Source organism: Panthera uncia, chromosome B4 (genome assembly GCF_023721935.1).
Source record: "Panthera uncia isolate 11264 chromosome B4, Puncia_PCG_1.0, whole genome shotgun sequence".
NCBI classification, from domain to species: Eukaryota; Metazoa; Chordata; class Mammalia; order Carnivora; family Felidae; genus Panthera; species Panthera uncia.
The window spans coordinates 109,257,105-109,283,616 of record NC_064809.1 but is presented as its reverse complement, the minus strand read 5'-3'; the positions used below and the strand labels follow the sequence as shown (position 1 = coordinate 109,283,616).

General features: G+C 38.2%; 1 long non-coding RNA gene across 1 annotated transcript; it reads left to right on the top strand.

Annotated features, from left to right (window-relative positions):
* Positions 1-1,735: 1,735 nt before the first annotated feature.
* LOC125919398 (uncharacterized) lies at positions 1,736-23,052 on the top strand. Its single transcript, XR_007456760.1, has 3 exons — positions 1,736-1,901; positions 2,098-2,241; positions 22,799-23,052. It is a non-coding gene; the product is annotated as an uncharacterized LOC125919398 (long non-coding RNA).
* The last annotated feature ends 3,460 nt before the right edge of the window (positions 23,053-26,512 follow it).

Genomic DNA, 26,512 nt, shown 5'->3' with positions numbered 1-26,512 from the left:
ATCCCTCTTACAAGGAGAGGTGGATGAGGAACTTGGTTAGAACACTGGTCTGGTGAGGATGACAGATGGGAAGGGAGCTATTGTAGGTGTGAAAAGCTTTACTCAGAAGGACAGTATTATGAGGGCTTTGCAGAGGGAGCACTAGCCCCAGGCCCTTAGGGGTTAGACGCCTCTTGGGAAAAGTAATAGTTAAACTGAGACTTGAGGAAAGAATTGATCTTACCCAGGAAAAGAGTAAGGGGAAAGACAAGAGCTAATTTTCAACCTGTTAACTCTAGGATATCTGTGCGTGACTTCAGATCTATCACCTTATGGGACTGGTTGTTAAGTATTTTTACATTTACCTACTGGCCTAAAGAATCTTCAAATATGAGATGGGGCTGTAATAACAAGCTCACAGCATTCTTGGGAGGATTCAGTGAGTCGCAGTGATGTTGGCACTTGGCACAGTGCCTGGAATGAAGCAGGTACGTTTAACTGGAGTTGCAATAATGGTGGTGATGATTATGAGGATTCTTAGTAATTCAGTCAGAAGTAATGTTGATAAGAGTGATGATGTATTTGTTGACTATAAAAGCAAAGTTTAATCCGCGTCCAGGGCCTATTTTTCTTTCTTCTCCATGGATGAGAAGAGGAAAATGGGACTCTATTATTTCATTATAACATGCATCCCAGAACACTCCATGCAGCATTTGGGAGGGAAAAGCAAAATACTTCTGGGGTCTCAGAGGACAAGTAACTGTCAAGGTTTATGTGATGTCTTCTGCAGGACGGTATATTTCCTAGTCCTTGTAAAACAATTGCCCTCTGTGTTCCCTGTCTGTCGGGGGGCAACTGTTAACCAACTCTGACGCATCAGAGTCTCTGTTCTGCAGACATGTGTGCTGTGTAGCAAAAGGTGAACAGTTCTTCACCCTCAAACAAGTCCCTTAACCCTAAGGGCCAAGAGAAAGAGTTGAGGTCCACACACTCAGTCTGATCCCTCAGTCTTGGTAGACCCCTACCTGTGGCCCACACTCATAGTAGCCCTCCTTTTGGTTCCCCACACCTAATAATCCAGGTCCAGAGTGAAAACAGCAGTTGCTCCCACATTGTTAATGTCAATTACCACAGATAGCTGGTTTTCCAATAGTTTCTTATAGACTGAAGGTTGACAGGCAGCCCAACCATGAAAATAAACTCTGACTCATGAGTTCAAGACTGAAGTAAAAGAAGCACAGCGAGTCACAGCTAAATGTGATCTTAGATATAGGAAAATTCCAATGACAACAAAGGTGAGACTCGGTTTAAATTGTGAATACATAATCTAGAGTCTAGTCATCTCAGAAGCTCATCCATGTGGAACACAGCACATATTCTGGTAGTAAGTGGACAAAGTCAACTGTGGGCACCATACAGCCACTTGATTGTACCATCTGTCATTTTGTCATTTATTTCTTGGTATGAAATGACTTAGCTTCTAAACCAGGTCTGTGTTTCAGGCCTCTTGATTTTTAATGCAGGATCCTCCTGATGTTTATTATTGCTCTCTCCTTTCCCGCACATTTAACTGCAGACAACATTTTAAAATCTCCCACCATTTGTACCGGTTTGCATCCAGGAATCTTTCTAAGCTCTGCTTCCCAAACCTGAACTCTCTGTTGCCATCCCATTGTGATTGGTTGCATTCTTGCTCTCTGCCTGCTTCCATGGGCTTGCTGCTCCACACCTCCCTTTATTACCTGTCCTTCAGTCACCTAGTACTTTAGCGGCAGTACCTTTGGCTCAGTGCCCTCCACCAAAGACCAGCCCCCATGGCTGAGATCTGGCCTTTCACTCTTACTCCTAAGTGGGCACAGAAATAACCACTTTCTAGAAGAAAGCCAGTTCCTTCTCCAAGAATTTAGCTGCTCTGCCATGGGGTAAGTAGAGAACTGACAGCCCTAAAATTCAACACCAGCCTGAATGGTTCTGGTCAAATTCTTGGATTTGTCCCTAATTCCTGCATCCTACAGTGAACTCTGCTAATTTCCACAAGGGTTTATGCCATGGCTATTGTCTCCTGACCTTGACTCATTTCTGACTCCTGCTACTTCCTTGGCAACTTGTTCTCTCCAGAAGGGACATGGCAATCAAAGGAGCCCAAAAGCAGCTGGCACCTGACCCAGGCTATTGGCAAATGCATTTTCTACTGGCCCATCAAACTGGTGAGAAACAGAATCATCTCAGGAGGAGAGTGAGGTGGCAATCACAAATGTGAATGTGAGTAATGTGAGCTTGTCAGGCCTTATGTCTAAAAAGCAGATTTTTGTGACAGAATTAGATAAAGTTTTATTTCAAACTTGCATAACTCAGCAGTATGCCATGCAAGCCTTCATGCTTTTAATTTCCTCCTAAATTTCATGGTCCAAAAAAATCAACAGATGCTGGAAAATTATATTTATGTAAAAGAGCTTCTAATTCAATATGAAAATAATAAAAGAATGAAGATTTACTCATGCAGTTCAAAAAAATCTAGGCAGAACTTTGAAGTCCAAGAGCTTCCCCTGGGAGGCACTGGCATGTTACAGTGGCCACATGATACTAATGCAGCCTTCTCCCAACACAGATATCTCTTCCCCAGCACTAGCCATCGTCTTTACCTTTGGCTTCATGCCTTTTCCAGTGATTTAATGGTTTTGCCACCACAGCCCCAGTCTTGATTTTTTATCCACTCAAAACAGCTACCTTTGAGAAAAAATATTTCAAAAACATAGATATTCCTCCAGCTAGCTTAACTTTTTTTTTTTTTTGAGTATATTTGGCTCAATGTTGCATTAGTTTCAAGTATCCAACATAATGATTCAACTTCTCTATAAGTTGTACTATCCCCAGCTAGACATCTTACTACAAATATGTGTCATTAGGCTCAAAACAAACTTGGAGAAAGTATTAATGTCTGTACGGGTTTTGATAGATAACAAACCATCCTAAAACTTAGTGGTTTAGAACAACTACAATCAGGGGTGCCTGGGTGGCTCAGTCGATTAAGCATCTGACTTCAGCTCAGGTCACGATCTCTTGGTTTATGAGTTCGAACCCTGAGTCAGGCTCTGTGCTGACAGCTCAGGCAGAGCCTGGAGCCTGCTTTGGATTCTGTGTCTCCCTTTCTCTCTGCCCCTCCCCTGCTCATGCTCTGTCTCTCTCTATCTCAAAAATAAATAAAAAACATTTTTTAAAAATTAAAAAAAAAAAAAAAAAGAACAACTACAATCATTATTTTATCCCTGAAGATACTGTGAGTTAATAGGGCCCAGCTAGGCAGTTCTTCTGCTCCCTGTGCTGTCCGCTGGTGCTGCATCCCTCCAGAGGACAGAGTGGGCTAGAGCTCAAGATGTTCACTCATACAGTGTTGGACGCTCAGCCAGGGCTGTTGGCTGAAGCACATAGATTCTCCTCCACATCCTTTCTATGCCCCTTGGACTTGTCACAGCGTCCCAAGAGGTATCAATGCACAGCATCATTTGTACCATATTCTAACTGCCAAACACATCAAGATCAGCTCAGTTCAAGGGGAAAGGGGAAAGACTCATCCATTACACTCTCCAAATCCATCGTATCTATGGGGGAAAAAAAGGTTTTATTATTGGGCCACTAATCAATCCCATTGTTATTTATAAGGAAACTTCCCTTATTAGACTCAATCCCAACAGGGTCCAGAGCAACTGATTTACTGCCTTTAGATCTTCAGAACAGAGTGAGACTTTCTCAAATTACTTGGAGTCTGAGTTCACAGGGGCCTAGGACCCTTTGGGGCTATTGAAAAGATCAGGGGCTATGTAGGCTTGAAAATTTCCATGGTTTATAATACTGTTGGGATTTACCTTGAACTATATAAATGGAAAAACAACACAAATAACTTTCCAACAGATTCTGCCAGATGAAAGCATAGTAGGCTATTCAGGTATTATTGATAGGTGGGAGAGGACCACACTAATTTGTCCATCAAAGGATTAAATTTAAAGATGATTTCTAAAATCACCATTCATTTGCATTGTTCTTCATTTCTATTAGAATATAAGACTAGAAAGGATAGGATTGTGGATTCAGTTCCCATGAGAGAAGTCAAGTTTTGCTTTCTCCACACCAAATTGGCCATGTTGTAAATCTGCACCTTGACTCATCAATGGATCTGAAAGAGAAGGGACAGATCAGTGTTACCCCATCCTTGACACTGAGAACCACATAGCATTTTCTTGAATACCATTTAACTTTTTCCTATTCTCTTCATCTCAACCTCCCCCGACCCATTAAGAGTCAGGAAAGAAACTGTTATTGAACTCTTAGTAGGTATCACCCACCGTATTCAAATTTTTTTCCTGTTTTTGTTAAACTAATATTGTGTCATTTAATCATTACCATAAAGGGTTTTGTGTGCTGTGGGCACTTAATAGTGCTCATGTGACTTGCTGAGATAAACTTTGAGGCAGGTGATCAACCATGGCATTAGCAATGTTTTATTGGATGAAGAAACCTCACATATTTTTGAGGACAGCTTCCTTTGGTTCTGAAGTACAGAAGCTAGATATCCTTGCCAGACAGAGAAATGTATTGCTTTTTGGCTCATATCAGCTCAGTATATGATATTAAACTTGCAAAACATGGTAATAAAACCATGAAGAAATAGAAGATATTTTGATAGCTGTACTTTAGCCTATATAAGATATTTTGTCGTGGAATATCTGTAGAAAATGCCATTTGACCATGATTTGGAGATGTTGCTTATTGCAAGCATTTTACAAGCTAATTTTGGACAGATGTACCACTTTAGCAAATTTGCAGTTCTCAAAAATAGGAATTCCATCCAGAAGGGAATGGCAGTTTTCCCTCAGGGCATGAATGATCATTCTCATTTCATTGAAATATTTCAATAGGCTGAATTTAATCAGAGTGGTTTTAATTATCCCATTCCTCTGACCCCCGTGTCCACTTCTGCCTTTACCCCTAAATTCCAAATTATCTTTAGCAGAAGTTTAATATCTACACATTTTTCTTTCTACCACATTGTTAATGTAGTCAACACTTGAGCTCCCAAGAAGTTGAGAAAGATTTTCAAAATGAAATAATCATCTCTAGAAATCAAAAGGCATTTTAATGATAGGACAACTTAGCTGGCCTTTGGAAAATGAGATCACTCTAAAGAAATCTACTGATCAAGAAGACAGAATGAAAGTGTCCAGAGGGTCTTAATCACCAGTATCAGGGATATAAGTGAAGATAGAATGTGAAGAGAGGAAAGTAAAGGATGAAGCAAGTATCAGAGTATTTAAAGACTTATTAGAGGTTGCCACAAAAACAAGACATATGAATCTAATCTTATCTTGTATAAAATATCAACATTGTTTTCTTGTTTAAATCAAGAATTTCTTCCAAAAGGGTTCCATTGTCTCATTTACTTTTATGGGTAACAGTATCTAGTCGTCTGAATTAAAGCATATATTTCCAATTAATATAGATTTTATTTGATTGGTTTATTGTGTACTATTCCTAGACAATGCTATGCATATGGAGATATTTAATGTATTTCAAGTACACAGATATTTTCTAAACAAAAATGTTGTATATTATGTGTGTGTGTGTATGTGTGTGTGTGTGTGTGTGTGTGTGTGTGTGTATAAACAGATGTGTACATAGGTAGATAGATGGGTAGTTAGAGAGGAAGATAGATATATGATAGATGATAGATAGATTTATAGATAGATAGATAGAATCTCCTGTTAAAGAGTATGATTGAGTATTTTGTCTCCTTTAAGGAGTTGTAAGCTTTTGATTTGGTATTCTAACTATCCCAGAAAAAGTTATCCAAATACCTACTATTTCTATCCTGCGTCTACAGAAGGTACTAAATGTCATTGTCTGCAACAAGTTGGAGTCATCAAATATTGTGCTTGGATCTCTGTTCTAAGTTGTTTTGCCTCCCAGAATCTGACTTCTCCTGTCATATGCCGACACTGATGCATGACTGTCACCTGACTATTGGTGTTCAGAGTTGATTAAGTTTCCTAGTCCCTTTTAAGAATGGTGCACTTTGAACCCAGCCTATACAAACCATCTATGTAAGCATAGTAAATTCACAATAGTGTATTATGATTCAATACTCTGGAATGATGAAACAAGGTTTAAGGTAGTGCTTTCAGACAAAAATGTTTCCTTTAAGTTGAATCTTGTTTCTGAGAGTTTGCATTCATAATGGAAATCCATCATCTATGAATTACTTGGAGCCTCATAAATGTCTCCAAAATGACCACAGCTCACTCCTTCGGGTCTCCTAAAAATAGGCATTCAGGTGCCAGGAGTTGATTACGTAGGCAGTCTGTGATGACTCTAACCATGCCAAAGAATGCTTACATTTGTCCTAAATCTATTTTTAGAAACCAATTGTTAAAACAGCCCACAATGTGTGGACCTGCTGGTGAATTCCATAAACAGATGTCACTTTATTTTTCTATCTTGAAAAAATACATCAAGTACCGTTTGCTGGCTGCCAAAGAGAAGATTATAAAGGAGCAATAAGTGATAGGTTAACTCACCCTTGGCTTTCGTGTTTAAAATGAATCAGCTTTTCAGGGTGTCCCATTTCCATTCTTCATATCACAATGCCTGTACTTCTTTGTGGCACATTTCTTGTCAAGATTTCCAAGTGGCCCCTGAGATGGGATCTATCTGTGAAATATCCAACCTGTGAAAATGAGCCCATTACCATGTTTATGGACAAGTGTTCCCCAATAGCTATCTCTTTAATGTTCAATGGAACCCTGCAGACAGATTTTCTACCCTCTTCCCTCTTGCCTTTGTAAATATGCCATGTAAAAACAGTGTTTCATCTGTATAACAGGCTGCTTGGGAAAGGGTGTATGGTGTTATAAATGACTGCCATGGTTCATCTCTGCAGAGTTATATTCTATGTTAGCCAGCAGAGCAATCCTCTTTTACTGATGGAGTCAAAATAGGCACATCAAAGAGTCAAGACACCTGTGGTACATGGTATTAGGGTTAACTTCGTTTTCAGTCAGCTGCTATATTCCAAGGGGAAGATGGTCTCTGATATAAGCCCGTGGCTCCAGAAAGCTACCCACCTGCTCCATAAAAGGCTCCCCGATGAAGATTTGAAGAATCTTTACGAACAGATCCCCAGGTCCCTAGGAAAACAATGTGAGGTCATCTATACAAGGTACTGGGTTATAACAACAAAACAGAAGATAATTTTTTAAGTACATTTCTCCCAATGTTTTCTAGCATCCTTTTAGAAATTATAAATAGAGGAAGTATTTAAATGACCCCTATTTTGACTGTGAATAGACTTGAATTTCCATATCCTAGAAGAAATGAATCTCTTGGTTATGCTTGTGCGGTGGATGCTTGTGCGGTGGAAGAGTTAATCCAAAAGACAATGTTTTCCTGAAATCTTATATATCAGTACAGCTCGGATCAGTAGGGCTAAGATCAAATACCCTCTCAGTCCTTCTCTTCAATTGTATTCAGAATTGCAAAAAAGTTTCAGCTCCAGATGAAAAGGAATAGATAAGTATTTTGCAGCATAAAAATAAACTGCCTGTTAAGTATGATCTCTTAAGTAGTATAAAATTTCTATAAGCTGGGATATGTGTTACATGTGGCTAAAAGACTACCCTTCATTTTCCACCAATCTGGTTTTTAACCTGCTGTTCTGAGGCCATAAACTCTCAGAGGGAAGTCCTCTGTAATTTTATATGGAATTTGATGACTTAGAGGCCCATGGCAGGAATTACGGAGAGGGAGTTTTCTCAACTCCACAGCTCCTATAGAGAGACTAAAGCTCATTATCTGAATCTCAAACTAGTTCATCTTACAGAGCTATGAAATAGCATAAGCTTTGTTAACTCCTTTAATTTCATTCTTTGGGTGAAGTATTCTGTACACCTTCTAGAAATGTATATTCGATGTCACTTGGATAGAGAGAAAGGAAGGCTGAGTGCGCCCAGAATATTGGAGGACATAGAGTGGGAGATCAGAAGTTAGAAGATTAGCCTAGTTTTTCATGGAGACAGTCCTTCAAGCTTTCCCAGGAAATAAAAGGCTTCTAGCGGGGGGGAAACAATAGACCTGAACAGCAGGAGTGTTTGGGACGGGAGCCAGGGAGCAAGAGTCACTAACAGAGAGTGGTAATTTGGAATGAATTGCTGTTTGTGTTGTGAAGCACACAGGACACAGCTGGTGTACTGGCTAACCTGAGGATTTGTAGTGACTGCATTGAAATGGTAATGAAGTTTTTATTTTATGATTGCAGATGTTTGTGGATTATTGTTATTAAGCTTATTAGTGTACCACTACAAATATGAGATTTTTATTTACTTGGGCTCTTATTTATGGGAGCTTTGTTAAAGTCTTTTTAACTCAAGACAAGAAAACAAAAGCCGTGCAATAACCAAAATGTGCTGAGCCATCAGGCAATCCTTACGGAGTGGGCCTGTGCGTGCGTGCGTGCGTGCGTGTGTGTGTGCACATGTTCACCAGTGCCCTTAATGTAAGACTCTTATACATTTGAGATAAATCCAAATGTCCCCCTTGTTGTTGTGCCTTAAGTAACGTTTTCAAGTACTCTGCTCACAGGTGAAACAATCATTCTAGTAACAGTGGTCACTATCACTGGTTCTGGCGTTGGATTGCCTTGCCAATTCTGCCATTTATAAACTGTGTAGTATTAGGCACTTAACTTCCCTCTGCCTCAGCTTCCAACTCTGTAAAATTGAGGTTAAAGAAATGCTACCTTTTTTCTAAAGTCATTGTGAGGTTTAAATGTGATATCTGGGGATGCCTGGGTGGCTCAGTAGGTTAAGTGTCTGATTTCAGCTCAGGTCATGATCTTGCGGTCCATGAGTTCAAGCGCCACGTTGGGCCCTGTGCTGACAGCTCAGAGCCTGGAGCCTGCTTCAGATTCTGTGTCTCCCTCTCCCTCTGCCCTTCCCCCACTCACACTCTGTCTCTCTCTGCCTCTCAAAAATGAATAAATGTTTAAAAAAATTTTTTTATGTGATATCTGTATAGAGCACTTATCAATTAATGTTAGCTGTTACCTAAAAGGATCTTGATGTAGAAGGACACTTATGCATTTTATTCAAAAGGTTGGGACTAAGAATTCTGTTAGAACTTTATTATCTTGCAGAGTGATCTCATATCAAACAATTGAAAGAAGGTGCACATATGTCTGTGGACAACTAGTTTTCAAGCAATAAAATAAATAATAACCAGTTATTTTATTGTTAGGCATAGTATGATCTCTTTTAATGATTCAGAAACTGCTGAAGAATCTTGAAATCTTTCAAGATACTATCATTAGTGAGTATTAAGTAGCATCATAGAATGGATTGACAAAAGTGTTTAGGATATCAGTTATAAAAATTCCAAATGATTTTGCTTTCATTATAGTTCACTTCCTAGCTGGCCATAAGGACACAGTAAATATACAGGAAGTGAAATGAGCATCTCCAAGGAATTCAGTTTCTAACATGCTAAAATAATTTCCTTAGGTTAGAAAAATCAAAATCCCCAAAATATGCCATATGTAAAAATAAACTCATTACCATTAAGCATTTCAAAATGAAAATGATTACTAGTTGACCAATTAAAGAGAAGCCTCTTTCACATTGACTATACAGCAATTCCTGCCAGTATCATGATGTGATGTTGATGATTTAAAACCAATTGGGGACGCTAATGAAGAATCCCATGATTCACAGTCAAATGTATCTTGGAGTCTAGTCATAAATTTACAATAAAGTTGACATCTGGGGTGCCTGGGTGGCTCAGTTAGTTAAGTATCCAACTCTTGATTTCTGCTCATGTCGTGATCTCAGTCATAAGATAGAGCTGCACCTCGGGCTCCATGCTGAGTTTGGAGCCTGCTTAAGATTCTCTCCCTCCCTGTCCCTTTGCCCCTCCCCCGCTGGCACACTCATGCACTCTCTCAAAAAATAAAAAAAATTAAAAAGTTGACATCTAGTGAGAGTTTCTAAGTGAGTATATCTTCTGGAATTTTCTAACAGAGTTCATCTAAAATAGGTTCATGGTCAGAAATTAAATATGTTCACCTTAATTTGTTGATAGATAACGTATTTCCTTAACCAAAGGTGACCCCTCATGACTCTGAAAGCAATAAGAAAACACTGTGTAAATTATAAAGCATTAATTTGGGGTGGGAGAATGTCAGGAAATTGGGAAGCAAACCAAGTTCTCAAATACATTATTACATCTGAGGGATAGCTTTAATTAGGTAGTTTCATGATATCTTAAACCAGTATGCACCCATACCATGGGTTGTGATTAAAAAGACCTTTATATAAAAACAAGGTCTTCAGGAATTACATTTTATATCTCATTATTGTAACTTAATTGCTTATGATTTAAATACTTCTAAATTAAAAAAAAAACCAATTCACTTGTAATAAGTTCTATTCTGTAGTGGAGATTTTTCCAAAGTGAAATTTGTAACTATAAGTATAATGTAAGCCTGGAGATGCCAGAGACCACCACATAGAGAATGAGTTCATGAGAATGAAGCCAACCCAGAGGAAGGTTGAGCCAACAGATGGAGAAAGACAGACACTGGTGACATCATTTGAGGCCTCCAGATTCAGCCATGCCTGGGTTTCATAATTCTGTGAGCCAATAAATTCCTTTTATGGCTTATGCCTGTTGGAGCTCAGTTTCTGTCACTTAAAAACCAGGAGAATCCTTACTAATACAGCAACGAGGGTCACAAGTTTTGGGGAAATGCTTCAAATTATATTTGTCTCTTACAAATTCACAACGTGTACTAACTTGTTAAAAGATCTGAGAAAACCTGCTGTAAAGGAACTTTCTTTCTCTGTGTTAACCCGCTGTTTCCCCAAACTTGGTTGATAGTAGAGTCTCCTTCTATGCAACACCTACGAGCACCCGTTTCACTAAGAACGTTTTGGGATGTGATGCTCTTCTAAGGCATGGAGGGAAGAGAGTTGTCAAAAATGACCCCAGCAGGACTTCAAAGACTCACTGAAAAGAAATTCATAAAGTGAAGTAACCTCTACTAGATGAGTAAGTCTAAGTGGGGAGGGAGCCAAAAGCAGGGTCTTCTCTACACAGTCCCCTCATTTCTCTGTAGCACCATGATGGGAATAGTGGAGACCTCCATCATCTCTTTAAATGACAAATTACTAGGGGCTCACTATCACATGCTGTTCCTTCCTCTGCCATGATCCAATATATTGGTGGTTTTTCCTCCTAACTTTATCCCTCTCCATAGAATCTCTACCACCTATAAGATGAAGATATGCCAGGCTATTTGAAGCCTCTTCATTTAAGGTAGCAGGGAACCTCATCTTCTAGGCTCCCATCATATTTCCCAATCCTACACTTACAAGCTTCAGCTTCTGAGATGGGTCTCAGTTCTCTTAAATTCTACCAGCTAATGTCCATCTTTTCTACAACCATTCAAGCCCCAAGGCCTGAGACTCAGGAGAGCCACTGGTGTAAGTTCCAATCTGAGTGCAGACCAGTGTCTCAGTTGAAAACAGAGGAAGCAAATTTTCCCTAACCCTGCTTTTCAGGCCTCCATGGGATTGAATGATGCCCACCCACACTGGGGAGAACAAACCACTTTGCTCATCTATTGATTCAAATGTTAATCTCATCCAGAGACACCCTCACAGACATACCTAGAATAATGTTTAACCAAATATCTGGGCACATCTGTGTCCCAGCCAAGTTGACATATAAAATTAATTATCACAGTAACAAAAATCACATATGCTTCTGTTTCACTTATTCCTGAGGATTTGTTCCAGAAGCATGAGCTCTTTGGGAGTTGTGCAGTCCTTTCTTGTCAACATGGTCTTTGACATCACCTTAGTTCAGCAGTTACCAGCCTTGCTTGACATCAAAATGTAGAATATTATGAAAACATGGATTTCTAGGCTTCCATTAATTACAACCTTCTGAATGAGAATCCGAGTTTGAGGCCCATCTTAGATCAGAATATAAGATAGAGGCCCGGGCCCATTTCCAAAGGATTTTTTTGTTGTTGTAGTTTATTTATTTGAGAGAGAGAGAGAGAGAGAGAGAGAGAGAGAGAGAGAGGAAGAGAGAGAGAGAGTCGGGGAGGGGCAGAGAGCAAGAGGGAGAACACAAAATCTGAAACAGGCTCCAGGCTCTGAGCTGTCAGTACAGAGCCGACACGGGGCTCCAGCTCGCGAACTGTGAGATCATGACCTCAGCCGAAGTCGGACCCTTTACCAACTGAGCCACCCAGACACCCCTCCAAAGGATTTTAATAATCAACCTCACTAAGGAATAACTGCTTTTTTTTCATTTTATTATTTTTTTAATTTTAAAAATTTTAATTCCAGTATAGTTAACATACAGTGTTATATCAGTTTCAGGTGTACAATATAGTGATTCAACAATTCTATGCATTACTCAGTGCTCATCAAGATAAGTGTACTCTTAATCCCCTTCACCTATTTCACACACATCCCCCAGCCATCTCCCCTCTGGTAACCATCAGTTGGTTTTCTACAGTTAAGAGTCTGTTTTTTGGTTTGTCTCTTTTTTTTTCTTTGTTTCTTAAATTCCACATATGAGTGAAATCATATGGTATTTGTCTTTCTTTGACTCACTTATTTCAGGTAGCATTATACCCTCTAGATCCATCCATGTTGTTGCAAATGGCAAGATTTCATTCTCTCTTTATGGCTGAGTAACATTCCATTGAGTATATGTACCACATCTTCTTTATCCGTTCATCTATTGATGGACACTTGGGCTGCTTCCATAATTTGGCTCTTGTAAACAAAGATGCAGAGGGATAACTGCTCAAAGTGCAGAGTCACTGGAGACAGTGACTCCAAATCCACAGCAGGGATTTTAGTAGTGTCCCTCCTTCTCACTCCTGTGTTTTCCTCTCCTCCAGACCCCCTTGGCTCATTTAGGGAGGAGCCAGGAGGATAAAGCCATTTGCTAAGTTAGTAGTTTGTGGCAGGAATTGGACTATGTATTTTATATGCTTTATTTCATTGTAATCCTCTAGTCAAACTTGTGAGAGAAAAAAAGGAGAGGTTCTACTTTATAGATGAGAAAAACAAAGTTTAAAGGAGTTAAGTAATTTTACCAAGAGTTTAATTAGTGAAAGAGCTGGAATTTAAACTACAACCCATTTGTTTTTCTCTACACATCAAACTTTGTGGTTGGTTTAGGAATAATCAGATGACCCCAGACTGGAATGGATTAAAGATTCAGAAAAGAATGTTTAAAGCATCTTGTACTTGGTAAGCAATCAGTAACAGGCTCAAGTAGTTGGCTAGACATGGAAAGAAATAGGGGACTGATGGTCTTCCACTGTATTAGGAAAACCCATAGCACCCTTTGGACAGAAATGTTAAAAAACATGACCACACCTCAGAGAGGCATCAGACAGTTTTATGAAATCTTCAATGTCCCTGTCCTACATCTTCATTCAACATAATAGGTACTCAATAAATGACTCTTGAATAAACAAATGATGTAAAATTTACATAGTACTTGTATTTTTTTAAGGAGGGGATTCTTCAATAATTTCTTGCTTTGTTTGTTTTCACCCTGAGGCCAAGAATAAGAATACAATAAATTTGCATAATCTGCACTTGAGAAGAGCTCTTTAGTAGTTCCCCATTCAATTTATTTTATTTTTAGATAAAAGGTGAATAGGTGTTAAGTATTCTAATTAGCTGTTTGGAAAGGCATCATAAGCCTCTTTTTCTGAATGACATAAAAAATAAGTATTTGGCTGGAATACTATAGTTCTGAAGATTATTCTTATTTAAGAGCCTTATATAATTCATCCTTTGGGTGTTCAATAAATGCTTCCTGAGTGATTGACTTTGAGGAGTAGAAGGATTCTCTAACTAGTAGGCAATTTTAGAACTGGTTGTCATAGATCCTGTGTTCTGGTCTTATTCCATCTTCAAAACAAAACAAAAAAACTTTCTAGTTGCTAGTATCAGCATTATAAGAAACAGAGTTCAGGTTTGGAAAGCTATGACTACTTAACATGCACATGAACAAAGTATTACTAAATTGCATATAGTATGAGTATAATATGATAATGAGTCAAAACTAATGTAAATAGGACTGGTAAAAAAATTACTGTCCCCTAGAACCTGGAGAATCTGGAGGATATTGCTACTAATTAATAAATGTATTCTTGTGCTATCAGTCACCTGAATGATTTGGTTCATCCTGCAATTAATGGGTTGTAGTGAAATGTCAAACACTCCCTAGGCTCAAAAATCCTGTATGAAGTATCAGTAAGGATACAATTCTTAGTCAGAAGTAGCAATTATCAATGGGCTATCCATATACTCTGGAAAGTTATTTAACATGTAAACATCTTGGTAGATGTCGCAGTAGTTCTCTGTTTCTAAGCAAGGATTCAGCATTGTTGATCCTTGACTTTATTTCTCCTAATCCAAGAACTAATTTACTATTTTCTTTCTTTCTCTCTTCACTCTCTTTTTCTCTTTCTCTCCTTCCATCCTTCCCTCCCCCTTTTCCTCCACCTTCCCACTACATCTCTCATTCTTTTCTTCTCTTTCCACAGGAATTTCTTGAATCTGTATAATAGGCCCGATCCACACTAAACCCTAAAGATACAATGATGAACAGTATTCCTGAATTTAAGATGCTTACAGAAAAATGAAGGTGGCATAACATAAAAATAGATGGGATTCCAAGTAAACGTCAGTGATTACCTAGGAGATTAAAGGAGGTTATAAAATATTACCAGAGTAGAAAAATTCAGCAAGTTTCAATGTTAGCAAAGCATGAAGAAATTTATTCTGAATTTGAAGTTACATGTGTTCAATAAACTGAAACTGATGAAAACTTACTGAAATTGCTCAATTTATAAGGCTTAACTACTTTATAATAGGAGAAATCAATGAAGCAGGTATTTATGATATCTAGATTCTTGATGTATATTATATTTGATTATGAGAAATACTTTATTGCTTAGAGTATGGCAAACAATTTTACTAATACTTTGTGTAACCATATTTGAGTATTATTCATTGTATTAAAAACTTTCTCTTGAACCTAAAATGTACACTAAATTATTTTCTGGATTCTGAACTATGCTTTTATTAGATCTACAAGAAAAAAATTTTCCATAGTGAATTCATTTAACAAATAGTTATTGAATACCTCCTGTCTCCTAGATACTATGCATTAGAAAACAAAAACAAAACAAAACAAAACAAAAAAACACCAGACATGGTCCCAGCCCTCATAAAATTTATATACTGGTAAACAGTTTCAAATTGTGTAATATAAATCTTTGGCAAAGTAGAGTTTCCTTCAGAAAAAAATGCCCTTTATAACAAACTTGGCTAAAAAAACAATGTCCCAGTAAATAGGGCATGACCGTCTCTCCTATTTTCGAGGCACAGTTCTGAAACCACAAAGCATAGGCTTTAAGTGAAATGGAACTCGGTTCAAATTCAGCTCTGCTCCTTCTTGGATCTCTGACTCCATCCATTGAATGAGATTTATAATTCCAACTTCACAGGCATATTGTGAAAATCAGATGGCCTGTGTACAGAGAATAATTCTGGACCCTAAACTGAAAGGTGCCGGATTCGGAAATATTTGAGCCTTTGATTTTTAGGATGTGTGTATGTCGGTGTATGCATTTGTGTGTGTGTAAGTATATGAGTGAGAACATTTCAGTACCTCACTGCCAGGATTATTAACATGAATTAACGGATCAGTAACAAGATGTCGATATAGCAAGTCATAGTCAAGTTGAAAATGGACTGACTCCCAGGGACATATTCTGATATCCATAATTGCTTTTTGAATGCATAGGAAGTATTCCATGTGTCAACTGATGATGAAAAAAATCCCTAATTTGACTTTTTCACATTCATTAAAAAAAGTATACCCAATTACTAATTATGGATCACTGTATTCCAGTTGGGATTTCACACCACTTCTAAATGACACCTGTAACAAATTACTTCTCCCCAAATCATTTGACTTGCTTCACCAAATATTTTGATAGTGATAGAAGGATCACTTAAAATAAGTGTTGGAGAGTGAATCATTTACTTGCAAAGAATTATAGTCTTAGAGCATTTAGATTGTGAAATTTATTTGGTAAAATCTAGCAAAGACTAATATGTGGTGGTATTTTCACTATTTTTACGTTACAGAATTTACTGCTTTTTGTGTATATGCTCACACGTTCCTTTGTTTTTATTTAAATAGAATATCTGTTAACTGTAACAAATGTTAACAAATTATAAAATTGATCAAAATAAGATTTCTAAGATGAATCCAGCATTTTCTTCCTATGAACAAGTACTTATAAATCTTTAAAACCACATATAAGATCCTATTTCCAAACAATAGGATTTCTTTTTCCATTACACATGATGATAACTCCTAGCCAGAGCAGCCACAGTTCAGTGTTGATTCATTTACACAAGCTTCACATTTCATAGATGTTCATGGGCCCTTTTATTCTTAAATAAACAGCTTTCTTGAAAGGTGTTTTACTTGTAAATACGTATTATAAAAGATTTATTTTCCTCTTTTGACCTGACCTTCTCCTACCCTCACCTCATTAGACAAAAAAAGTAATTTTTGTCTAATAATTTTTTTCTTTTATTATTATTGTTACTTTATTTCAGCACTCGAATTTAGTGACTCATCACTTACATATAACACCCAGTGCTCATCCCAACGAGTGCCCTCCTTAATACCCATTTAGCCCATTCCCTGCCCACTTCCCCTTCAGCAACCCTCAGTTTGTTCTCTATATTAAGAGTCTCTTAAGGTTTGCCTCCCTATTTCTTTTTATCTGATTTTTCTTTCCCTTCCCCTATATTCATTTGTTTCTTAAATTCGACATGCAAGTGAAAAAATATATTTATCTTTCTCTGACTGACTTATTTCGCTTAGCATAACACACTCTAGTTCCTCCACATTGTTGCCAATGGCGAGATTTCATTCTTTTTGATCACCAAGTAATATTCCACTATATATACATATATGGACATATATATATACACAGATATGTATATATGTATATAGACATTTGGGCTTTTCCATAATTTGGCTATTGTCGATAGTGCTGTATTTTTTTTAATTTTTTTAATGTTTATTTATTTATTTTTAATATGAAATTTATTTTCAAATTGGTTTCCATACAACACCCAGTGCTCATCCCAACAGGTGCCCTCCTCAATGCCCATCACCCACTTTCCCCTCCCTCCCACCCCCCAATCAACCCTCAGTTTATTCTCAGTTTTTTAGAGTCTCTTATCGTTTGCCTCCCTCCCTCTCTAACTTTTTTTCCCCCTTCCCCTCCCCTGTGGTCTTCTGTTAAGTTTCTCAGGATCCACATAAGAGTGAAAACATATGGTATCTGTCTTTCTCTGTATGACTTATTTCACTTAGCATAACACTCTCCAGTTCCATCCACATTGCTACAAAAGGCCATATTTCATTCTTTCTCATTGCCAAGTAGTATTCCATTGTATATATAAACCACAACTTTTTTATCCATTCATCAGGTGATGGACATTTAGGCTCTTTCCATAATTTGGCTATTGTTGAGAGTGCTGCTATAAACATTGGGAACAAACATTGGGAGCAAGAATCACAGGAAATAGGAGAGGTGGGAGTGCTGGGGGGGGGGCGGGGGGTTGTAATCTTAAAAGAATAAAAGAGCAGTTCACCTGGCAGCTGCCAGCTACTAACCTGGCATATAAGTGACTGATATTCTCTCTTACTGCTATCTAAAATTTATAAAAATTATAAGTAAGCACTTTCTATGGGGAAGGTGGGTGATTACTATCTCTGAGGAGCTCATAGTGTTTGACAGCATCTTTATTTTTTACATAGATAATTTTCAAAATATTCCTGCAAAGAAACTACAAGTGAAATATCTCTTTTTTAAAGGCTGGATTAAAAAAGAACGTGAAGAGAGGCCATGTCAGTGAATATGTTCACAGATTAAGCCCTGGAACTAGAATGCTGGTGTGTGTGTGTGTGTGTGTGTGTGTGTGTGTGTGTGTGTGTATGCATGCTCGTGTGTGTGTGTGTGTGTGTGTGTGTGTGTGTTTGAATGTCTCTTGATTTCTGTCTTTACATCTCTCAATTTTAAGATTTTACTGTTTCTCTGCTTCTCTAACTGGTTTCTCACCTTCAATGACTTCATCAACCAACTGGTGATTGGCAAAGCTAATTTTCCCTTCTCTTGCTGTATACTTCTGAATCCTTCTTTACCCGTGTATCTTATATAAGCCATAGATTTCATTTCCTTCCCTGAATCTTAGGGTTGACTCCACTAAAATACGGCAGATTTGGGTGAATGCATTTGATCTGATTGTTCAGAATGCTCTGACAAGTATGGCAGCTTGACAGTGACTTCAAAGAGGGTAGTTGCAGGAGAGATGAAGAAGAAAAGTTTGTATATGGGGTAGTGGTTTTTATAAAGAGACTCTTATAAGAAATGTCTAACTTCTGCCATGTCCCAAGCAAAGGGCAAAGGGATGGTAGTGCCCCCTCAACACCTGCACAGTCGACAGACCCTTACTGAACATCATTAAAGCTCCAGATATTGTACTGAACCATACATGGGATGCAGACATAAAGGAAGGCATGTTCTGTCTTGAATTTTGAAATCTGGTCCAGTAGAAAAGATAGACAAGTATACATGCCTAACTATAAAGTGGAATGAGTTATAGTAAACTATAAGCTTTTTAAAAAAGCTATGGGGATATGCAGAATAGAATAATCCTATCCATTCATATATGTGATTTATGCCCCCCCATTTGAAAGGCACTTTGGCCCACTGTGTGATGGCTAGTGTTTCTCAAACCTGGAAACTCTCCCTAGTATTCGTTGCGGGTAGACTGGGCCAGCAGTGTTACAGGTACATTCTTCTCTACAAACACTATGATGAAGTTTTCTTGGCCTCTGAACAACAGTGACAGAGATGAAGCACTACCTCTGTGGGTAGCTCTACCTCATGGGCTGGTAGCTCCCATCATTGAGTAGTCATTTAATTGAAAAGATTTTTTTTTATTTATTAGAGGAAAAAGTGACAGGCAAATTTTATCAGAAACATATTAGCATAAAATGTCTATTTGCAAGTGATCACATGAAAAATGGCAGATGATTAATTTCTGACTTGGTCAGTAACACTAGAGTAATTGAGAGTTGGGAGACATTCTGAAATACCCACTGGTGGATGTTACACAATTTAAACATCTCCCAATGTTCCTGCAGTACTTTCACTGAGATTTGTGCATATGTCAAACCAGTTGGCAATATGCCAAAGTCAGAATGGATTTATACCAATAAAGTACAAAGAATGGAGATAGGGTTTCTTAGAGAGCAAAGATACTAATACTGTATTGTTCAACTAGTAAGAGATGAGTTTCAGCCAAAGGAAGGAGAATTTTATCAGCTCTTACAAATTATGGTACCAAGATGGATGCTAAATAACTTTGATTTCATTCTTTTTCCAAAGAAGCTACTTTTTCAGATGCAAGTTTCAAGCTTTTTGGATGAGTTTCTAATTCGGAATGTTCAAGGAGGATTAAAAATGTGAAGTATATACAGAAGGACAAAAAAAAAAAAACTTAAAAGAAGTTTTTCTAGTAAAAGTTTCATAAGTGGTCACTTTGATATCATAAGATGCAGTAAAATACCATGGCCTTAAGTTTTCAAACACTAGATAATTTTCCCCTAATCAATACAAAAATTATCATATTACCATATGATCCAGCAATTCCAAACACTACTGGGTGTTTACCCAAAGAAAATGAAAACACTAACCCAAAAGGATATATGCACCTCTATGTTGATTGCAACATTATTTACAATAGCCAAAATATGGATGCAACCCATGTGCCCATTTGATAGATGAGTGGATAAAGGAGATATATGTATTATGAAATATTATTCAGGCATAAAAAATAATGAAATATTGCCATTTGCAACAGCATGGATGGACCTCAAGAGTATAATGCTAAGTAAAATAAGTCAACCAGAGAAAGACAAATACCATATGATTTCATTCACATGTGGAATTTAAGAAACAAAACAAATGAACAAGTGAAGAATAAAAAGAGACAAACAAAAAAACAGGGGTACCTTGCTGGCTTAGTTAGTAGAGCATGAGACCCTTGATCTAGGAACCGTGAGTTCAAACCCCACATTGAGGGTAGAGTCTACTTAAAAAAAATAAAAAACAAACCAGACTCTTAAACACAGAGAACAAATTGGTGGATGCCAGAGGGGAGGTGGGTGAAAGGGATAGGGAAAATAGATAAAGGGGATTAAAGGTATACTTATCTTGATGAGCACTGAGAAATGTATAGAATTGTTGAATCATTACATTGTACATCTGAAACTATTATAACACTGTGTGTTAATTATGCTTGAATTTTTAAAATCTAATGAATAATTATTCTATAAATTCCTCCTGAATTCCAGCAGTGTTCATTATGGCAATAGTGAGAAGGCACTCCTTATTTTGACATTAAAATCATCCTAAGAACTATAATCATGTGACACCCTTACCCTATTCCACACGTGGCTGAGAATCACACACTTACATGAAGCTTGTCTCTTCTTTAAGTCATTAGTCCAAATCAGCTGCAAGAAAAAAATTCACAGTATGAATAAAGCAAAACACACACACACACACACACACACACACACACACACACACACACCTGGTTTGTTGAATTGAAGTTGGTCCTAACAAAAGAAATAACTTTCATACCTTTGAGTCTTTCACTAAAAATTACTTTGAACACCAATCAAAGCCTTGCTAAAATCCATTTGCTGCATTATAAATGCATGTATGAAGGGCATTATATACTCATTTGATGTAGTTGGATTTTTTTCTTTTTAAAGTTTATCTAATGATCAAAATTCCTAATTCTAATAATTAGATAGCCTGTGCTGTCTTGGTGGTTAGCAATCTATATAAGAGGGTGAAAATTCAGCATAGTGGTGGTTCATTAGGATTCTCCAGAGAAATAGAACCAATAGGATATATATATATATATATATATATATATATATATTCATATATGTAGCTGAAAATGGATATGGATAGATATAGATACAGATATAGATATCTTGGGACTTCTCAGCCTCCAAAATTCATATATATTGGCTCACATGATTTTTGAGGCTGAGAAGTCCTACAATCTGCCATCTGTAAGCTAGAGAACCAAGAAAGCCTGTGGTGTAATTTGGTCCGAATCCACAGGCCCGAGAACCAGAAGCACAGATGTCTGAGGAGAGGAGAAGATGGATGTCCCAGCTCAAGCAGAGAGCAAATTCTTGCTTCCTTTACCTTTGTGTTCTGTTCAGGCCCTCAACACATGGGAAGACGCCCACTCACATTGGTAAAGGCAACCTTCTTTACCCAGTCCACTGATTCAAATGCTACTCTCTTCTGGAAACATCCTCACAGACACGCCCAGAAATGTTTTGCCAGCTATCCTGGTATTCTTTGGACCAGTCAAGTTGACACAAATCAAAATGACACTCATCACAGCTGGTGTTGTGAGCTTCATTAACAACATCACCTCTGACATTCACTTACAGCCTTTTATGTGCCTGACACTGGGCCAAGCATTTTATTTACATGATCTCAGTTAGTCCTCTCAACATAATGTGACAGGTGATGTATAATAATGATCTCCATTCTCCAGATTAGGAAACTGAAGCTTAGAGAAATTCGGTAACTTGCCCAGGATCATAGAGCAGGAGGTAGAGCAGGCATGAAACACACAGTTCTGTTTGATACCAAAAGACCAGGCCCAAAGCCCTAATCCTCTAATTACCCATTTCCAACTTGAAAACGGATCCTTGGGTATTTCAAAGCATTCTATGTAAAACAAATATGAAAGTCAAATGATATTAATGTAATTGGCTAAGTAAACAATGTGATTTGTAGACTTTCTTGAACTGAGAGTTTCCATTTATTTACTTTTTATGCATATCCTATTTTGTTTCAACTGGGATTTAATATGAAAAATGGCTTCATAAAAAGCAGTTGGTCAGAAAAGCAATCTGTCGAAAATAGAAAACGTTTGAACCAGAGTTATACTGGCTGCCGTGAAGGCATGTCACTTTACACCTTCTTTCTTCCTAGGGCCTAATGGGAAAGCATGAAATTGACCTAAACTCCAAGTTTCCCAGGGTTTGGCAGGCCGTCACTTACCGAGGTGTGGTATGACCACACAAGCCGTCCAAACAGCTGCTCTGGGACCAGGCCACTCAGGGTGTGGCCATGTGGACTGGTGTGGATGGTAGCAGTGAGCAGACCAGAAGGCTACGTTCCTACAGTAGCCTTCTCGGCATCCAGGCCTCGGTACTCCCTTTCACCCCTCTCATCCACCCCACTTTCTCCAGAAAGGTTGGCTGGATAAAGGGAGGCTTCCACTCCAACTAGGAGAACGGTTGAGAAGGCAGAATCCCACCCAGCGTGGGGGACTGCCCGGCTTCCAAGCAGCCATGTGCTGATTTGCAGGGGCACTTGAGTATGAAACAGGCTTGTCAATACACGTGTCAGCGTTCGTCCCACTGATGTGACTCAGCTGGGAGCTCACTCTGCTGTGGGGGTGGGCCTGTCCTTTTTATTCCTCTAAGGATTTCCTGCGAGTTGAAGGATCACGAGGAGCTGCCAGAGTGAGCATGTGCAGATGGCAGGTGAAGTTGTGCGTCAGCAAAGAACGATCCCTTTTGTTTTTTTCAGGAGTGGCAAGTCAAAATCCAGCTATTAACACAGGAGGTTCACTGGGGAAGTCGGAAAGAAAAGCACATTGGCATTCACATTAGGCAGAAAAGGACCCACGGAGCTGTTAGAAAACCCAGAGGGAAATAGAAGCTAAAGAACTTTTCCTACTAACACACTAATGATGTTTATCTGCACACAGCCTGCTTTTGTGCTAGTACTTTATATACAATTTAGGGGCCATTAAACTTTAATTTAAGATAATTCATTAGAAACGTGTTTTGTATTGGAAGTTTCAGAATAGCAACTCAAACATTTCAGAAACCTCTGTTTTTACTTACACTGTGTTTTGCCTCCACCACGGAGCAAACAGCTCAGATATATAACCCGCCCAAAATAATTGACTCCTGCCTCCAACCTTGCTTCTGAATATTCAAACACACAGCTGTGGGAGTGAAGTGAGAGGCAGGGAACCTGACAGCGAAGAATATCTCTCTGTTTTACATAAACTCAGGCACTTTGGAGGTTGGGAGATGTGTTTTCCAGAGTGTTAGACACACTTCTTTGGTCCTAATTGAGAACGTTGTTATCAGCATCCTGTAACTGCAAATGCCAAATTGAAATATCAATTTAAATCAAATAGGGATGAACAAAGAAAAAAATTCAAAACACTCTCATAGAAAAAAATCTTCAATTTCCTAGATTATCAATATCAATTTATATGGATAGCTATCGAGGTCCCTACCTAGATATTGCATTTTCAATGTGAAATAAAGGAATCAATAGGTACATTAAAGTCATAAAGATTACAGTAAAATCTAGACTGTATCCATTCATATGACATTGGACAAATCACGTATGCACCCTAAGCCTTGAGTCTTCATCTGAAAACAGGATAAATAATCCCTACGTAATATATGTGATAGAGAACGTAAATCTCCACCAGTTTATAAACTTCATGAGAGTAAAGAATCTGAGATTTTGGTGTTTTCCCCTCAATTACATTGTATCTTCAGTACCTAAGACTTTGGCACTCCAATACTTGCTGAATGAATGAACATTATACACATTAAAAAAAGATGCCATATGTGAAATGTCTATCACACAGTTAATTAATAAAAGTTTGTTCCTTTAATAACCTCTACCTTACTCCATCTTCATTCCTACCATATTAGCTCAAATGTTTAAGGCTGAATTCTTTCAACTCAATTCATACAACAGGTTCATTTTCAGATACCCTTATGTCTATACTAAGAATTATCTTTGAGCCCTTTATTTCTCTTTCCTTATCAAGACTGTTAGCCAGTACCATTAATTCAGCCTCCACAGTATCTTTCAGATCCATTTCTGGCCATTTCAGACATTTCTGTCCGCCTCTACTGTCATCATCTACTCTAAGCCACAGTCCCCTAAATGGACCCTAGCAATAACCTCTTAACTGGTATCTCCATCTCGCTGTGGTTTCACAATCCATAGGTGGATCTCCTGTCTCATCTGGTACCATTTTTCACTCTTGCCCATGTCCCACCCATCCAGACTTCCTTTCTGTTCCTCACATATCGATCTTTTTCTGTTCTTAAATCTTCATGCTTGTTATTCACTCTGCCTAGTAATGTTTTTGCCCTGGCTCTTCTATAGATGGTTCCTGTATGTCTACTAGGTCTCTGCTCAACTACCCTTCTTCAGAGAGGCTTTCCCTCTTTATCATATTTTCTCTACAAATAATTGCCTGTAACACTTGGATAAAGTCCAAACACCTTGCCAATAGCCCAAGGCATGATCTGACGACTGCCTGGCTGATGCTTTAAACTCATCTTCTACCGTTCTGTCGCCTGGTGCCGCTACATGCCCAACCCCCTCCGCACCCACCTCACTCCTGCTGTTCCAGTTAGGAGAGAAGAGTTTAGAAATCAATATAAAATTGGAATGATCAAGGGAAACAGACACAGCAAAAATACAGCAAAAGGCATAGAGGTAAGAAAGCAAACAAGATGAAGGAAAATAAAGGATAAAAAAATAGGAGAGAGAAAACAGGAGAAATGGAAGACTGTCAGAGAAAACACGATATTTGCATAGAAGGAGTGTCCAAAAAGAAAAATTAAAAAAATTAACAAAACAAATATTTAAAGTTATAATTTAGGGAAATTTTATTTATTTTTTTTTTATTTTTTTAACGTTTATTTATTTTTCAGAGACAGAGACAGAGCATGACTGGGGGAAGGGCAGAGAGAGTGGGAGACACGGAATCTGAAGCAGGCTCCAGGCTCTGAGCTGTCAGTACAGAGCCCCACATAGGGCTCGAACTCACAAACCACGAGATCGTGACCTGAGCCGAAGTCGGACGCTTAACTGATTGAGGCGCCCCCCAAATCTTCTTTAAATATAGATTAGAATCTCTATGTTGCAAGGGCACAGTGTGCTATCACAGAAGAAAATTGATCCACCATAGTTAATGCTCAGTCTTATGTTAGCAAAATTATTAAATACTTCAAATATAGAAAGAATTGGACAGCCAGACAGAAATATATCAAGTTACTTGCAAAGGAAGGAAATTATGTTGGCTTCAGAAATCTTCACAGCAATTATAAATTCCAGAAACAGTGGAGCAATGCCTGCAAAACACTCCACCAAGAAAGGGTACATCAAGAATTCTATATTCAGCCAGGCTGTCCCTAGAGAATAAAAGTTTCAGACATTTTACATATACAAGACTTCATGGAATAGTGTTCTTATGGACATTTCTCAGGGACGCTCCTAAAGGAAAAACTTCAGTCAACCAAGATATAATGAGGGAAGCTACCAAAAAAAAAGGCTGGTAGTGACCCCTGAATATATTTAACTGTACAATTGAAACGATTACACAAATTGCAGTTTATGATGAAGGAACATAATGTAAGTTGTATATGCTTCACAATAAAAACTCAACATTTTTTTAAAAAATGGGAGGTCAAAGGGAAAATATGAGTGGAATAGTAAGCTTGTCCATCTACAACAGCCAAGAGGCAAACACTATAATTTAAAATGGACTTACAAACATATATAACTCACAAAAGAGAACACTAGGAAAGATATCTCAATAAAGTTGGGGAGTAAAAGAGAAAATAATGAAGATAGAAGAGTAGACAAACCTACCTTTATCATTGTTTGTAAAGGAAAACTAATAAATTCTATATAATATTTCTAATAAATAAAGAAGATTAGGACTGATGGCATTATATAAATATATAATTATGAAAATAAAGATGTAAACCTCCCTAAATCCCAGCCAAATTTCACAGAGAAAAAAAATAAGTCTTGTGGTAACAGATTTTTTTTAAAAAGTTATAAAAGAGAAACATGATAGGGGGCTCCTGAGTGGCTCAGTCAGTTAAGGCTCTGAGTCTAGATTTTGGCTCAGGTCATGATTTCCTGGTTAGTGACTTAGAGCCCCACATTAGGCTCCGCGCTGACTGTGGAGCCTGCTTGGAATTTTCTCCCTCTCTCTCGCTCTCTCTTTCTGTCTCCCTCTCTGTACCCCTCCTTCTCATTTTCTCTCTCTCTTCTGTCTCTCAAATAACTAAACTTTTAAAAAGAGGGACAGAGAGGGGCGCCTGGGTGGCGCAGTCGGTTAAGCGTCCGACTTCAGCCAGGTCACGATCTCGCGGTCCGTGAGTTCGAGCCCCGCGTCAGGCTCTGGGCTGATGGCTCGGAGCCTGGAGCCTGTTTCCGATTCTGTGTCTCCCTCTCTCTCTGACC